This window comes from Bombina bombina, chromosome 1, assembly GCF_027579735.1.
Source record: "Bombina bombina isolate aBomBom1 chromosome 1, aBomBom1.pri, whole genome shotgun sequence".
In the NCBI taxonomy this organism is placed as follows: domain Eukaryota; kingdom Metazoa; phylum Chordata; class Amphibia; order Anura; family Bombinatoridae; genus Bombina; species Bombina bombina.
The window spans coordinates 650,483,605-650,495,704 of NC_069499.1; positions in this window are offsets into that span (position 1 = coordinate 650,483,605).

Here is a 12,100-nt window from a genome sequence, read left to right on the forward strand (position 1 = left end):
GGGGGTTGGTTGTGTGGGTGGTGGGTTTTACTGTTGGGGGTTGTTTGTATTTTTTTTTTTACAGGTAAAAGAGCTGATTTCTTTGGGGCAATGCCCTGCAAAAGGCCCTTGGCTATTGGTAGTTTAGTTTAGGCTAGGGTTTTTTTTATTTGGGGGGGCATTATTTATTTTGATAGGGCTATTAGATTAGGTGTAATTAGTTTAAATATCTGATCATTTCTTTTTTATTTAGTGTAATTTAGTGTTTGTTTGTATTTTGTAATTTATTTAATTGTATTTAATTAATGTAATTGATTTAATTGAAGTGTAAGGTTAGGTGTTAGTGTAAGGCAGGTTAGGTTTTATTTTACAGGTAAATTTGTATTTATTTTAGCTAGGTAGTTAGTAAATAGTTAATAACTATTTACTAAGTATTCTATCTAGTTAAAATGCGGTAATTACATTGCGTTACGGCCAAAAAAGTGTGCGAAACAGATATACAGTACCTGCAAGACTCGTAATAGCAGCTTTAGTGAAAAAGAGCCTTAATGCTGCTTTTTCACTCATACCGCAATATATATATACCGTATTGTCCCGAGTATAGGCCACACTTTTTTCCCCAAATGTAAGTCTTTAAACTAGGGATGCGGCCTATAATCGGGATGTTGCACAAAATACCATAAAAATACTGGTATAGGTAAGTACCTTGAATTGTCTGTGTTGGACGGAAGAGCTGTTTTTGTTTCAGGGAGAATTGGTGCCTCACGGATCTGCAATAACATCACTACTGGATCACTACTGTTGCAGGTTATGACCCACTATCTCTAACAGCGTTGACATGGTATCCATGACAACCACAATCAATTGCAGCAGTTTGATAATGTCATCAGAGTCGGACTGTTACACTGGGCTTCCTGGAGACACCGCTGGCCGCCGCAAACAACCGAAGCTCCTGCAGTGACAATCTGCATGACCCCACACTCAAAGCTGCACTCAGGAGCGGCGAGTTTAAGCAGGAGAGCAAGAGCCCAGATCTGGGACACAACCGGACTCTGAGCCACCACGCCAGCACAAAGCTTGGGAGTGAACTCCCCCTACTTTCATTGTGGTTTGGGAGCTATACTGTGGGAGTGTTTGCCAACCGGAGAGTCAGTGATATCACAGCGGGTCTGACAACTCTGAGACGTTAACCGCAGAGGTCCCTAGAGAAAGTGATGCTGGTGAGAGCCTGTTGGAGGTACAGCTAGCAGCTAGAGGGACAACTGTCACATATCCTGTTTTCCCTAATCGTTTTGTGTGATGATGAACCGTTAAGGGGGAAGGTAAGAGAACAGGACCTGTTACACAGTTGTTACCTTGAAATAGCTGGGCTACCTGGGCACATTTGCCTGTTAACCGGTCACTAAAGAGAATATCACCATTGACACAGCATGAGAGATACTGTAACAGGAAATGTTGTGAGGGGGTTGTTTGAGGAAGAAGGGGGCTAAGAGGGTGTGGAGGGCTGAGGGGAGGCTTGTGTGAGGTAGGTAGTTAATAGGGTGAGTAGTGGGCACTGTGTGAGGGAAGGAGGCTGAGTGGGTTAAGAGGAGGAAGTAATGTGTATGAAAGGCAGTAATTTAATTTCTTTAAAAATGGCACCAAACTTTAAGGGTGCGGCCTATAATCAGGAGCGGCCTATACTCGGAACAATACAGTATATGTCTATGTATGTATACATATGTATTTATGTGTATACATGTCTGTAAATACACACAGTGGATATTGAAAAGAATCACCCCCCTTGAAAATAATCACATGTTCTTGCTTTGCAGCCTGAAATAAAGACAGAAACAGTTTTTGTTTATCCAGTTGTAATTATTCAGTGCAATTTATAACATCCAAGTGAAAGATGTAACACCAACATGTCAGGCAAAAATAAATACAATTCAAAAACAGAATCAGTTGGAAAAAGGATCACCCCCTCCTAAAATTACTTGTAAACTCAATCAGGTAAAGCTAATCACTTTCTCAACGGCACACACAAAGCCATTTGACCTTCAACTGTGATCAGCTGTGGGCATAATGATAAGCTCAGCATGAAAAGATCTTTCCTGGAGCATCTCAGTCCCTGGTATTGCAACTAAAGCAAATAATCAACTATGGGTGGGAAGGCACTGTCAAATCTCTCCGGGATAATGTTGTGGACATGCACAAGTCAAGAGATGGATACAAGAAAATATCAAAGGCTTTATCAATGCCTAGAAGCACATTGACATCTATTACTAGGAAGTGGAAGGTATTTGGTACAACACAGACCCTCTCTGGATCAGGACATCGCTCCAAACTAGATGAAAAAGCCAAGAGGAAACTGGTCAGAGAGGCTACCAAGAGGCCCACAGCAACTCTGAAGCAGTTGCAGGAATTTATGACAAAGAGTAGTTGTGTGCATGTGACAACAATATCACAAATTCCCCACAAATGTGGCTTGTATGGGAGGGTTGCAAGAAAAAAGCCACTCCTCAAGAAAGGCCACATGCAGTCACGACTAAGCTTTGCTATAACACACATAGGAGATTATAAGGCCACATGAAAAAAAGATGTTATGGTCATATTAAACTAAAATTGAATTATTTGGCCTCAGCACCAAATAATATGTCTGGAGGAAATCCAATACAGCTCACCTTCCAAATAACACCATACTACAGTAAAGCATGGAGGTGGTAATATGTTATTGGGGTGTTTCTCTGCAACAGGCACTGGAGTACATGTCAGGATAGAGGAATAATGGATGGGGCAAAATAATGTAAAATTCTTGAGGAAAATCTGCTGCCCTTTGCCAGGAAGTAGTCAATGGGAAAAAGGGTTTACCTTCCAACATGACAATGACCCAAAGCATACAGAAAAATGACCACACAGTGGTTGAAGGAGAAAAAGGTGAATGTCCTTGCATGGCCTAGTCAGAGAGCAGACTTAAACCACATTGAATATCTGGGGTATGACTTGAAGACTGCAGTCCACAAACGGTCACCATCAAATATAATGGAACTGGAGCAGTTCTGCAAAGAAGAGTGTGCAAATATTGCACAATCTAGATGTGCAAAGTTAATAGAGACATATCCCAACAGACTAAAGGCTGTAATTAAAGAAAAAGGTGGTTCAACAAAATACTGACACAAGGGAGTGAATCTGTTTTTGAATTGTCTTTATTTTTGTCTGACATGTTGGTGGTATATCTTTTACTTGGATGTTATAAGTTGCACTGAGTAATTACAACTTGATAAACAAAAAATGTGCCTGTCTTTATTTTAGGCCGCAAAGCAACAAAATTTGATTATTTTTTTAATACCCACTGTACATACACATATAAAGACATAAATACATATGTACACACCTATTAACATATATAAAAGTCCCAGGTAATCATGGTGGTAATGCTCAGCAGGTGAACCTCAGGGAAAAAAAGAAGAAACACATATAGTGAATTTCTGTGTTTATGTGAAATTTACAGCAGAACCTAGAAAAGGTACTCACATTGTATAGAGCTTCAAAATCAAGCTCTAGATATATAGGCACAGGAAGCTCCTAATAGGAGGCAAGGCAAAGAAGGATCCTTGAAAAAGCCAAGCTGTGATTGGTGAAACAATTGTTGGAGTAGTGACGTCACAAAAGGGGCGGAGCCTTGTTCCTTACCGGATTAACAAAGCATTCATTGGACATTGTGATACACACAGTCTTTTGTTTGGAATGGTCTATGATTGGGACAGTCTCATTATATGCCTTGTGACTTGTTTTTAATAAATTTGTTATACTTTTTAACCACTTCTGATTCATCCTTTGGAGCTGGAACATCCTTCTTTGCCTTGCCTCCTATTAGGAGCTTCATGTGCCTATATATCTAGAGCTTGATTTTGACGCTCTAGAGTCATGTGAGTACCTTTTCTAGGTTCTGCTGTACATTTCACATAACCATAGAACTTCACTATATGTGTTTCTTCTTTTTTTCACTGAGGTTCACCTGCTGAGCATTACCAACGTGATTACCTGGGACTTTTATCCTTTTTTGTGCACCATCACATTTGTTATATATATATATTTATACATCCATATGCATATTTAGACATGTATATGCATGTACCTCTGTGTTAAAGCCCCATGCCTGCCTTTTTTTTTAACATCTGAGACCTCATGTCTTTGAGCCATTATAACTTTTGTGTGCAAATATTTTTTTAATAATTGTTATTAGATAGTGATTTATGAGTGTAACTGTACTTTTAACTGTATTTTTAATGTGCTTTGTGGCACTTTTTTGTTTCACCAAACAGTTTACCAGAGCTCTGAGGTCGTGTTATCCCAACACGTATTAACTTCAATTGCGTTCAAGCGATCACATTTACTTTCAAATTGTAACTTTCAAACAGCCATGGTAAACCCAATATTGCTCGCGTTTAACTGTTAGCGTGCTTCTTGTAATCTGGCCCAATATCGGAAGCATAAAGGGAAACATAGTTTAATGCACATAAAATCAATTTCTTATATGAATGTTCATGGGGTGTGAAATTTCAGCGATGCAAGCCCTAAAAAACACAGGCCTTGCCAGTTCCCTCCTGATCTCCTCATGGACCCCCTGCGTGCTCGGCTGGTCCAGTCTTTGAAGCATGTCTGGATTAGACCTTGACCAGGTCAGGATGTGGATTAGCATTAAAGGATGAACGTTAAAGGAATATATCATATTCTGCAGAGTAAAACCAATGTGAAAATGAAATACCCAGCCTAAAAGCATGAAACCTAGATAAAAATCACTATATTAGCCATTTAACTAGGTTCATCAGTCTGTACCGTCCTGGGTGGACATAATCCTTAGTAATTTAAAAGGGATTTGTTTGTAAAAGTAAGATAATCACTTCAAATAAAAGTTAAAAATGTATCCACATTCTGCATGAAAGAGAGAACAAAAGTGTTGCAGAGAAGGCAATCCAATGAAATCTTGAAAAAATTGTCAAACAAAAGCAAATCCTGGTCCTAAAGGAAAGTGTGAAATGATAGGGGATTCTGTTTCTTGACTCAGTGTTTCCAAAGACATGTGAGACACAAGCTAAAAAGTGACTTTTAATGACCAAATCAGACTTTTCTAAAGTCTTCTAATTTTCCACCTGATTTCTCTATCTTTCCCTCCAACTCTCTCCACTTTTTCCCTCTATCTATTTCTAAACTCTCTCTCCACTCTCTAGACTTCCCACTTTCTCTCCTTCCCCTCTCTCATTCGCTCCCTCTCAATCTCCATTCTATCTTTTCCTCCCTCTCAGTCTCTCCATAATCTAGGTCCCTCCCTCCTTCTCTCTCTCCACAATCTCCCTCACTCATTCTATTTTCATTCCTCCCTTCCTCCCCCTCTTCACTTCCCCCCACTCTCCCTTTCTCTTAAATTTTCACTCTCCCATTGTATTTTCTTCCTTGTCTTTCTCTATATTCATTCTTTTTCCCCCTGCCCTATTCTTTCTATCTCCCATTTTTTTCTCCATTCACTCTCTCTCTGCCCCCCACTTATTTTCTTTCTTTCTTCCACTTTTTCTCTCTTTCGCTATCTCCCAATTATTATTTCTATATTTCTTTACTTGTTTTCCCCTCTCTCTCTTTTTCTTTTTCACAGCTCTTTATTTCCCTCTCACTCCTTTTTGCGTCCCTTCTTGTTCCTTTTCAACCAACCCACACCATGACATTTCTGTAAACATGAACACTGATTTGGATAACAAAAATAGTAAATGTTACTGCTACAATTCAATACATGGCTTATGGCTTACACTGCTTATTATGCAAAAGGGGCATATATCCTTAATATCGTCACATTTATTCATAGGGATTTGATTGTGAGTGACCCAGATAACAGGCTCCTGGTAGGGTTTTCCCTTCCCATTTCCAAGCTATATGTTTTCTTGCTTGAAGCTGATGCTGAGCTAAATATTTATTTATGTATATATATATATATATATATATATATATATATATCATATGTTCTATTGTATTTTTGTGAGTAAAATGTACTCATTCCTTGTTAGTTTTTATGTTTTGTTTGCTTAATCATATAGTATATAGATGCAAAACTCATCTACATTTATGTATAAAAAACAACTATATACGATACTATCCCGAAAGGTTCATCACATAGTTATTTATTACTTTCAGGTTTGAATAAACTCAAGATTAAAGTGTGTCACTTGGCCAAATATTAGAGGGAACATTACTTATCAGGTTGAGAAAAAGGATGGAAAACAAACTAAACATTTTGTTCCTTTAAGGGCAGCACTGGTTTGTGTGCAATCACACATACTTATCTTGCACCATTGATTCATTTACTAGCACTGCCAGTGTGCCTGCTGAAACCTCATCCATATGGATAGATTTTTAGATGACATAAACTCCATGACAAATCCAGGGGTAGAGTAAATCAAAGAGGAATATATAGTAATTACATATTTTATAGCAAACCATGTTCTTTGGATTAGTACCAGCTCCTTAAACTAGCAGTGTCAGCATTCTGTCTATGTCTCTTTACGCTTCAGTTTTGTGAGTTTGTATTATTATTATTAATAATATTATGTTTATTATTAGTGTGCATTGAACAAGAAAAAAAAACTAGCTATGTCAGATGTATTTCTCTTAATGTATCCGACACACTTATTGATGTGTGGGCAATTTTTACTCTTGGTTGTTAGAAATGTCTGAAATGTAGATACCAAATGTACCATCAACTTCTCTGGCATCCAGGGATTTATAAAAAGGCAAGCAAACAATTATAATCTTGAGGAATCTAAGCTAAAAGCAACAATTATCATTTGTCAAACATGAAACCAATATCTTCCTGTGTCAACGCTAAATTGGTTTGTGGGAACAGACCAAGATTAGAAACAAATAGCTTTTATGGGTTCCTAAAATTCAGAGTTTCATAAACATCTTAAATTATTATAGAGGAAGATTGTTACATGGTATTTTAAATCCAACAGATTTTTCAGGGGAAGGGACATTTATAGAGATTCTATGTTAAACCAACAGACTATGTGACAGAATTGATAAATATTACATTTTCATAATGTTAACCTCCAATTACACCATAAAAGCTGTAATCTCCCTAACTTCAGTGATGTAAAAAAATAGATTATTTTAAAGATGCTTGGCTCTTTCCCTTGATTTGAATAAAATATTAAAGTTAAGGGAGAGAGAACCATTTTCTTTATAAATATTTGTTTCAGCTCCTAATATTGTCTCTTTCTTGAAGCTTTTCAAGAACTTCATAAAAATCTTTGTTGAACCCCACTTATACTATTTTTGTGGACAACACGGGGAAAAAACTGGATGAACAAGTATTTTCATCTGTTTATAATTGTATGGCCAATAGGCAGTTTGTAATGATACTGTTTTGTGATGAACCAAAATAATTTTCCTTTAAATATTTAACCCCTTAATGACCACAGCACTTTTCCATTTTCTGTCCGTTTGGGACCAAGGCTATTTTTACATTTTTGCGGTGTTTGTGTTTAGCTGTAATTTTCATCTTACTCATTTACTGTACCCACACATATTATATACCGTTTTTCTCGCCATTAAATTGACTTTCTAAAGATACCATTATTTTCATCATATCTTATAATTTACTATAAAATTTTTTATAAAATATGAGGAAAAAATTGAAAAAAACACACTTTTTCTAACTTTGACCCCCAAAATCTGTTACACATCTACAACCACCAAAAAACACCCATGCTAAATAGTTTCTAAATTTTGTCCTGAGTTTAGAAATACCCAATGTTTACATCTTCTTTGCTTTTTTTGTAAGTTATAGGGCCATAAATACAAGTAGCACTTTGCTATTTCCAAACCATTATTTTTCAAAATTAGCGCTAGTTACATTAGAACACTAATATCTTTCAGGAATCTCTGAATATCCATTGACATGTATATATTTTTTTTAGTAGACATCCCAAAGTATTCATCTAGGCCCATTTTGGTATATTTCATGCCACCATTTCACCGCCAAATGCGATTAAATACAAAAAATCGCTCACTTTTTTACAAATTTTTTCACAAACTTTTGGTTTCTCACTGAAATTATTTACAAACAGCTTGTGCAATTATGGCTTAAATGGTTGTAAATTCTTCTCTGGGATCCCCTTTGTTCAGAAATAGCAGATATATATGGCTTTGGCGTTGCTTTTTAGTAATTAGAAGGCTGCTAAATGCCACTGCGCACTACACGTGTATTATGCCCAGCAGTGAAGAGGTTAATTATGGAGCATGTAGGGAGCTTCTAGGGTTAATTTTAGCTTTAGTGTAGTGTAGTAGACAACCCCAAGTATTGATCTAGGCCCATTTTGGTATATTTCATGCCACCATTTCACCGCCAAATGCGATCAAATTAAAAAAAACGTTAAATTTTTCACAATTTTAGGTTTCTCACTGAAATCATTTACAAACAGCTTGTGCAATTATGGCACAAATGGTTGTAAATGCTTCTCTGGGATCCCCTTTGTTCAGAAATAGCAGACATATATGGCTTTGGTGTTGCTTTTTGGTAATTAGAAGGCCGCCAAATGCCGCTGCATTTCACACGTGTATTATGGCTAGCAGTGAAGGGGTTAATTATGTAGCTTGTAGGGAGCTTGCAGGGTTAATTTTAGCTTTAGTGTAGAGCTCAGCCTCCCACCTGAAACATGAGACCCCCTGATCCCTCCCAAACAGCTCTCTTCCCTCCCCCACCCCCCAATCGTCCCCGCCATCTTAAGTACTGGCAGAAACTCTGCCAGTACTAAAATAAAAGCTATATTTGGGCTTTTTTTGTGTTTTTTTTTAGCATATTTACATATGCTGCTGTGTAGGATCCCCCCTTAGCCCCCAGCCTTACTGATCCCCCACCAAAGAGCTCTCTAACCCTCCCCCTCTGCCTTAATGGGCGCCATCTTGGGTACTGGCAGCTGTCTGCCAGTACCCAGTTTAGTGAAAAATGTGCCTTTTTTTAAAAAAAAAAAACCCTTTTCTGTAGTGTAGCTTCCCCCCCCCCAAGATCAACCCCCCACCCCTTCCACATCTCTTAGCTGTTTATTTACAGCTTTCAAAAACTTATTTTTTTTGTACTTTTGAAAGTTTATTTTTCTGTAGTGTAGCGGTTCCCTCCCGCTCCCACCCCGTGCACGCGCCCGCCCGCCGCCCCCCGTGCACGCGCGCGCTCCCGTGTGCGCTCCCGCCCCTCCCGCCCCCGATCCCGCCCCCTCCACTCCACTGGGCACATCGATGGCCGCCCACCCGCCTCCCAGACTTGCTCCCACCCACCAACGATACCGGCCACCGATGTCCGGTGCAGAGAGGGCCACAGAGTGGCTCTCTCTGCATCGGATGGCCATAAAAGGTTATTGCAGGATGCCTCCATATCGAGGCATCACTGCAATAACCGGAAAGCAGCTGGAAGCGAGCAGGATCGCTTCCAGCTGCTTTCCAGACCAAGGACGTACGCCACACGTCCTCGGTCATTAACTGTCTTTTTTTTTAGGACGTGTGGCGTACGTCCTTGGTCCTTAAGGGGTTAATCTCCACTTATGCAACCTACTTGAAATGATCCATAACATCATTATTTGTGTTTATTAAAAACAAAGAAACAAAAAAAACTTTACCCATCAACTGCTTGTAGGAATACAGTAAATTATATTTTTTCAGTGTTCTACCTCTTACTCCCATTACCCATAACCCCCACCACCAATCCATCAGAATTGCAGACAAACAGGAAGAAAGGTAAAATAAAGAAAAGAAAAATGTTTACATATAAATACACAAATTAAAACAAATCTGATTAAGTTTTTTTCCATATTTGTAACTTTGCAAAATAAATAAATATAAGTATTTATACATATCCAAATAACAGTTGTATATTACACAACCCAATAAAACAGGTAGCAAATTATTACTTTTACCACTTATACTTTACAAATTTGCATTTGACACTGCCTATGGTGGTATGTTCTGCTCTATGTTTCTTAATGCTGATTTTAAAGAGGTTTAAAAGTTGATTTTTTTTGTAGCATTCCAGTTTAATTGTGAGTGTAGGGATTTATTTTACTTTTTTTTTTTAACAACTAATTATCATATTGTGTCCGACTAATCACTGTTGGACTTTGATTCTGTATCTCTGTAAGCTTATATTGTTTTCTTTATAATTAAACTGTATTCGCTAGTAATCTTTTAAAAGGTCAATGAGGTTTTCTCATTTACGGTTTATGGCATAAGCAATATATAACATGTATTTATAAGTACATCTGTTGTTTTTTTTTATATATTTTACAATATATTGTTATTATATACAAAGGCATTTAGTTCTAATTTTCCTGCAAGCCATGCAGGCAAAGATTGGCGATAAAAGGCTGGTAATATCTTTCAGAATTTGCTGATTCATTCTTTTCTATTAAAGGCACATAAAATCCAATTTTTTTTTCTTTCATGATTCAGATAGAGCATGCAATTTTAAAGAGCTTCTAATTTACTTCTGTTATCAATTTTTCTTCTCTTGGTATCTTTTGTTGAAAAGCAGGGACGAAAGTTCAGAAGAATGGACATGTCTGGAGCACTGCATAGCAGTAGTTGTGCAAGAATATTATCCATTTGTAAGAACACTAGATGGCAGTATTATTTCCTGCCATGTAGTGCTTTAGACACCTACCTAGCTATCTCTTCAACAAAGAATAATGTGGGAACAAAGCAAATATAATAATAGAAGCAAACTGGAAACATTTTAAATGGTCTGCTCTGTCTGAATCAAAAGAGAAAATGATTGGGTTTCATGTCCATTTAAACTCAATAATAACTCATTTTCCTTCTTATGGTTTTAATAACTACCTTTGACTTTTTCTGAGACTTATTTAGTTTACATTTTGTGTTGCCTTAGGGACATATAACACTGCTGCACCAAACCTACATTGCTCCAGTAAACAGATAACATATTTACTTCATTTATATTTCTTGCAACAAAACTGTTAACTCTTATCACTTTTATTTTGCTGTTGGGTCTACATGATTTCACTATTGCAAATTACAAAGCAGTGTGTAAAGTGAAATGGCAGAAGGCTTCAATTACCCCCATCCCACCACCATTAATTACCCCCAGGGACATGCAAGAATTGTAAATACCCACCCCCTAGTGCTGACTAACAGTCGGCTAGATTACTAGTTTTTCATTTTGAGCTGTGCGGTGCTAACAAGCAGTTTTCTCTCACCTCTCGCTTACCTGCAGCACTGGTATTATGGGTTTTTACAAACCCGGCATTAAAAGGGAAGAAGTGAGCATTGAGAAAAATTTTGCTCATTACCGCACTCCAATACCAGCGCTGCTTAAGTCAGCGGTGAGCTGGTTGTATGTGCTCGTGCACGATTTCCCCATAGGAATCAATGGGGAGAGCCGGCTGAGAAAAAGTCTAACACTTGCAAAAAAGCAGCGTAAAATTCAGTAACGCAGCCCCATTGATTCCTATGGGGAAATAAAATGTATGTTTACATCTAACACCCTAACATGAACCCCGAGTCTAAACACCCCTAATCTTACACTTATTAACCCCTAATCTGCTGCCCCGACATTGCCGACACCTGCATTATATGTATTAACCCCTAATCTGCCGCTTCGGACACCGCCGCCACCTACATTATAGTTATGAACCCCTAATTTGCTGCTCCCAACATCGCTGACACCTACATAATATTTATTAACCCCTAATCTGCCACCCCCAATGTCGCTGCAACCTACCTACATTTATTAACCCCTAATCTGCTGCCCCCAACGTCGCCACCACTGTAATAAACATATTAACCCCTAAACCACCGCACTCCCGCCTCGCAAACATTAGTTAAATATTATTAACCCCTAATCTGCCGTCCCTAACATCGCCGCCACCTACCTACATTTATTAACCCCTAATCTGCCACCCCAAACGTCCCAGCCACTATACTAAAGTTATTAAACCCTAAATCTAAGTCTAACCCTAACACCCCCTAACTTAAATATAATTACAATAAATCTAACTAAATTATTCCTATTTAAAACTAAATACTTACCTATAAAATAAACCCTAAGATAACTACAATATAACTAATAGTTACATTGTAGCTAGCT